General features: G+C 46.1%; 1 long non-coding RNA gene across 1 annotated transcript in view; it reads right to left on the reverse strand.

Moving 5' to 3' along the window:
* The window catches only part of LOC113974360, a 109744-nt gene extending 108684 nt beyond the window's left edge, over positions 1–1060 (reverse strand). The window contains exon 1 of the long non-coding RNA XR_003536533.1: positions 986–1060. This is a non-coding gene — a long non-coding RNA (uncharacterized LOC113974360). The remainder of the gene's footprint in view (positions 1–985) is intronic.
* Between the last annotated feature and the right edge of the window lie 4940 nt (positions 1061–6000).

Below are 6000 nucleotides of genomic sequence, written 5' to 3' on the forward strand. Positions count from 1 at the left end.
TGGTGCCATTGCAGCCAAAGACAGGAGGGGATAAAACAGCCTCAGAGGAGGTTCGGGTTGGATATCAGGAGGAATTTTTTCATGGAAAGGGTGTATTCTCCATTACGAGAGTTACCTGCTCACTTAAACAACACAAATTCTCCAGGTTCTAATTTACTGGGTAAAACTGGAAAGGATGAGGTTGCTCTGGATGAGAAACGTCAGGATTAAGCCTTTATTGTGTTTATTTGCAGAAATAATGAAATGTAAATCATTTCAATTCTACTGTATGCCCCCAGCTTTTAGTAACAGCAATTACAGGAGTCATGCATGATGGCTTTTGCCTAATAGATTTTTCCTTTATACTGTCAAAATCATTTAAAAGCTGCAACACAAAATATATTATTGTTCAAATCAAAAGTATTGTGACTAAGATAATTATTTCACATCCAGTGAATGTATCACAAGTATTAAAAATTGACTGAGCTAGAAAAAGAAATGTAATGGAAGTTCATCTCTTCTTATCCATATTTTTTAACAGAAACAAATGCCTGAAAATTGTGTGCCTGGTCACCTCTGGTGACATTTTGGCAGTTTGAGTAATCTACCATCAGGGAACCGGTAAATTTAGTTTGGAACTAAGGCCCTTGAAGTGTTTCATAGCACAGGTTCTGTTCTGAACCAGGGCCATCTGACCTCTCTACTTCTTTTTCCTGCCCATAAATTCAAAAGGGTTGACAGTAAAAGGTTGTTAATTTGAGAGACTCCCATTCAGATTGAAAGGCAGTAGGAGAAGGGAATGGCTGAGCCCGGATTTCTCCAGTTTCCTTGCAGAGGGTTTGGAGTTGTGTGTGTATCAGTCAGGTGCAAACCCACAACCCCAGACCCACATATACACCCTAGGAATACACCCACATGTTTTCAGTGCCTGAACACAGAAGAGGAATGATGATTTTCTTTGACTAATCTGAGGCAGATGCAGTAATGAAGTATTTAGGAGCATTACCCATTCTTACTCATGAAGCTGAACAATGCTGCTGCTGAAGCACATGCTTGGGAAGGCATTTCTCTGATCCTTGCAAGGCTCTTTCAGTTCAGTAACCTGAAAAAAAACGTGCAATGTTTTTGGAAGTCTGCCAGAGCCATGATAAATAATCCACTGTCCCTGATAGTTTCAATACAGCAGTTCCCTGAAACTCATCTCAGCCCAAAAACCTTCCTCTCCTGTAAACACTCTCACTGGTCTTGTTGGTACACGATAGAAATGAATTATTTAAACACAGTTGAAGTTCTGCATTTTACCAAACATTTTGGAATATCGATAGTTTGAAGCTGATTCTCTGTTTTGTGCCACAGCCACAGTTGCACATTTCAGCTGCAAAGGAATCCAGTGCCACAAGAGTCACCTGCAGGAGGAAATTCTCCTCTTCAGCCTTTGCTAGGGAGCTAATCACACATTCAGATCAGGCAGGAATTTTGCAAAACACGCAAGGTATATTCATGCAGAGGTTCCTCTCCTCACTCACGCACTTACAGGATTTTCCAGGGCTGGATGCAATCTGGATGGGGGCAGAGGGCTGCACAGCCAGGCACTTGAGATACAGCATTAAGCTGAGGAAAAAAAGCTGCACAGGCCAACCAAACCCCTGCAAGGCTGTTTGAGCACATCACACCTCTGTACTCTTTTTAATTAAGAAGAGTTTTCTGCCCAGCCATGCTCCTGACTTCTTTCTGTTCATTCCCTGTTCATTTCCCAGTTTCTTTGTAGAGTAAGAGTTTATGTTGATTCTGGTGCCCTGCCCACCAACGGATCCTACTCAGACACTTCCCAGCAGCTCCCAGGTATCAGCACACACTCTCCAGCCAAGGATCTGCAGAGGGAATATGGGGGAGGTTGGCAGCACGAGGTACTGGAGTAAAAATCTCAGGAGATTGTAAATTAATTTTAGTCACATCGGCCACCTTGCAAACATAAACAGCACATCTCCAGAGCTGCAGATGGAGGAGGGATGTGTTACTCCTCACTCCCTCAGTGCCACGACTAACACGACACGAGCTCGTGCAGGAGCTCTCCTGGGGGATTTGCAGCAAGGACAAACAGAGGCAGAAGAGAAGAGCCTGGTTCTGCCCAGGCACAGGCACAAAACTCCCAGAAAACTGTACAAGGAAAGAAGCTAAAGGAAAGCTTTTCTCCAACCACAAATGTCTGAGGATCTGTTTAATGATTAAAGGTGAGAGAAAGATGTCCAAATTTAATCCCCTCCGTGCTGTAGACCTTCTGTGATCCAATGCAAGTGATTCCAGGTGGGACCCTGCTGACCAGATGTGAGCAGCAGTGCCAGAATTCCTTAGGATTCCCTTTACACTGAATTGGGCTCTGAGTCACCCGTGGAGACAGACACAATTTATTCTCATACCTTAAGGTGAGCAACCACATTTGCTCAAATGCGTCTCAACTGGCAGCAAAGGGAGCATAAAGTGATTAAATTACCTTACCTCAAGCAAAGCAGGTGAGGAAATCTTTAGCACTCCTTGGAAAAAGGCACCAGACCCAAACACACCAGGACCTGGTCCATGTCCTCGAGGGCAGCAGCACCAAGAGCTCTGAGATACACTTGGAACAGCAATTCTGAGGCTTTTAACCAATTTCTTCCAGCTGGCAGAAGGTACCTTGGGCTTTGTCACATTGTTTTTCTGAGACCTTTTTGAACCTCTTTGCAGCAGTGTCTGTGCTTTCCACTCCCTGCCTGACACTTTGCATATACCTTACATGGCATCCTTAAAAGGCAAAAGCATTAAGTTTTCTAGGATCAGGTGAATAATTTGCCATCCATTGTTTCTTCAAACAATTTTGCTTCTGTCTCTGTAAACAGAGTTCTCCAGCAGATACCATTTGTGTATTGTATTCAATAGGTGAAATTTTCTGATTAATAAGTTCTGTGAATAATCCTTGGTCATGGCTTGGTTTTGGAAAATTCTCACCTTTCAGCCATGTGGATATTTAAGTTCTGTTTATAAGAGAGGAATTTAGCCTCCTGCTTTGTTTGGGAAGTGAGAGGTGAAAGGTGCTGTGAAGTTGGAATATCTTCCTTGCTGGCAGCACTGCTCCTGACTGCAGAACGATGCTGGAGTTATCTGCAAAAGCCAGAGAAACCCCTGGAACAGGATTTCAATGTCAACAATCAAAGGAACAGAAGGAAAAGCAGCTGCAGGCTGTAAAAGTAATGAAAGTGGGATTGAAATTTTTCTCCATGGCAGTACCAGTTCCTCAAGGAGCACAGAGTAGTAAATTTACTTTAGGAATCCTGGGCCAGTCCACTATGCAGTCAGGTTATCCCAGGTTATCCCAGGAAAACTGAAAGTGCATTCCTTGAGACCCACAAGGGCAGGTATCACTTCTGCTTCCCACAAGAATTCTGTGCTCCTGAAGGATGCAGGCAGACATGCCTGAAGAGGGAAGAGCTCCATTTACCAGGACAGATTTAATATTGGCCACAGCCAGTGATCTCACACCTGACTCCTCATGTCCGTGAAATCCTTCACCTCAACTGAATCTGCCAGGCAAGGGTCCAAATGAGGTGATGAGTTCTACAGTGAGTCCCAAGCAAATTGCAGGACATTTATATTTACGCTGACCATCGAGTAATAACAATTTTCAGTCATTATTGCTCAAAGCTGGATTTGAAGGCTGCTTACTTGCCATGGACAGTTCTGCTCCCTGTGTGTCTCCATGAGCTGCTCTTGGTCTCCAGATGGTAACAAGATCCTGATCAAAGGGGTGATTTAGTAAAAAATCTCTGCATTAATCATATGGGGTAGTAATGAGTTCTCTTTTTGTGCCTCTTTCTGGAAGGATCAGTGTAGCCTGATGGGCAATCAGGGATCACTGAAATGTGGGCAGGTAAATGAAGGTGACTGGGAGTCTTCCCTGCCCCAGGCATGCAACAGCCAGTCCTGAGAGCTGCCTGTCTAATCTTTTCTTTAAATCTTCACTGAACAGATTTACAACCTCCTGAGATTTCAGCTACCAGCAGGATAATCGTTTTGTCTTGTTTGTTTGTTTTTTTCCCTGATATCTAAAGTAACCTCCCTAATGCACTTTAGTAAATTGCTTTTTATCCCTCCATTTGTGGTCACAGAATAACTGTTTACTGTCATCTTTATAAATGTGTTTATATGTTTGAAGACAGTTGCCATGTCCTTATATTGTGTTTTCTTTCCAGATCAAATAAAAAAATTCCAGCTTTCCTCACAGCTTACATTTCTAAGCCTCTTACACTTTTGGTTACTATTCTCCTATCTGGTTTGCCTACATCTTTCTTTAAGAGTGAGCGTAATGCTTGAAACTGGATAGAGTGCTCCAGCCAAGCCTGGCTGGTGCTAAATGGAACAGAAATAACGCCCTCTGATGTCTTACAGCTGATTCTCCTGCTACGAGAGCTCGGAGCAGCACGGCTGCTCTGCAGCACTGCTCAGGCTGAGAGCCACTCCAGTCCCGAGGTTCTCCTCTGCAGTGTTCTTGCCTAACTAATAGTCCTCATCTGACATGGGATATCCCTTCCTTGTGGCACACTACAGAATTTTTTCTCCTGGAATTTCAATATGTGGAGCTCAAACTGTCTCTGCAGTGTGTCAGGGTCATTTTAAATCTCAGCCCTGCACTCCGTGCTGGAATCACTGCAAATGTAGTAAAAGTGCCCTCTGTTCTATCACCCAGGTTGTTACAGAAAAGTGACCAAAACTGTTCCCAGATTGTTCCCTGGGAGATCCTACTTAATACATCCTTCCCCTTTGACAGCAAAGACTTTTAAACACAGACTTTCATCAACAAGATTATTACAGACTGTCGCACAAAAGCCAAAACTCTCGTTCATGGCACTGTGATCAGTAAAACCGGTCACCTCTCAGCTGCAGATAAAGGCTGAGAGCCTGCTAAGAAACCTTTCCAAAGTCAAGTACAAATCATATGCAATATCAGGGAGAAGCAGCCCAAGCTGACAGCCCATCGCTGACAGCCCTCTACACAACTGCTGTTCAACAGCTACAGCTCAGGAATATCAGCACGACTGTTTCTGTGTGCCCACACGATTCTGAACCACAGTCCAATTTAGTTTAGAAAAAAAGGAGGTATTTTTCTAAAATTACCGTAGTATAGATTTTTCATTTGTATTGCCATGGCAACAAAGGACCTTGCCTGAAATGAGACCCCGCAGTGCTCCGGGTGGAGTGCACAATGCTCACAGTGGGACACCCCTTGCCCCACTGAGCTTAGAGGTGACTGTCACCGTTCTGCACGAGGGTGCAGGGCACTGCAGGGAATTCCATCCAGGAGCAGTGCCTCGGCAGGGAAGAGGAACCAGAGCTCAGAAGTATCATGGTCTCCACACCCACGGGGGACAACAGCAAACGGGATGGGAATAGTTTGCACTTTTTAGTGTGTGACAGACCTTGAGCTGCTGGTGACTCCTTAACCCAGGAACCAAGATTTAATTCACTGCCTTAAATCCACACAGAGTAACTTCCACCCAGACGACAAACAAATTTCATTAAAAAGTAGAGGTACGGAATACTCCCCAAATCTCTGACAATGAATCAGGCTGTTAATTGCCGCTGGACGCTGCAAGGGTGCCTCGGGAATAAAGCACAGGTTTGGCTCTCCTGGAGCCACTGCTGTGGATCGGGAGGAGAGCCGTGGTACGATTTATGCTTTACTGGACACCCGCAATCCCCCTTCCCCAGCCAGCAATCACAATTCTCCCGGAACGGGCGAAGCCACACAAGTTTTCCCGAGGCTGCCCAGCCCCGGGACGCCACCTGTGCGCAGCCGGGGCTGCCCGAGCGGGGCCGGGGCGGCGGGGGCTCCTCCCGGCCCGGCCCGGGGCTCCTCCTCGGCTCCGGGAGCTCCTCCTCCCCCGGCCCCGCCGGCCGGTCCGTGCGGAGCTGCGGGTGCCGCGGCCGCTCGGCGCCATGCGGGGGTCCGGGGCTGCGCCGGTGCCCGCCCGGGCCGCCCGCCCCGCGCCC

The sequence above is a fragment of the Neopelma chrysocephalum genome, unplaced genomic scaffold (assembly GCF_003984885.1).
Source record: "Neopelma chrysocephalum unplaced genomic scaffold, ASM398488v2 Primary Assembly neopelma1_119, whole genome shotgun sequence".
Taxonomy (NCBI): Eukaryota; Metazoa; Chordata; class Aves; order Passeriformes; family Pipridae; genus Neopelma; species Neopelma chrysocephalum.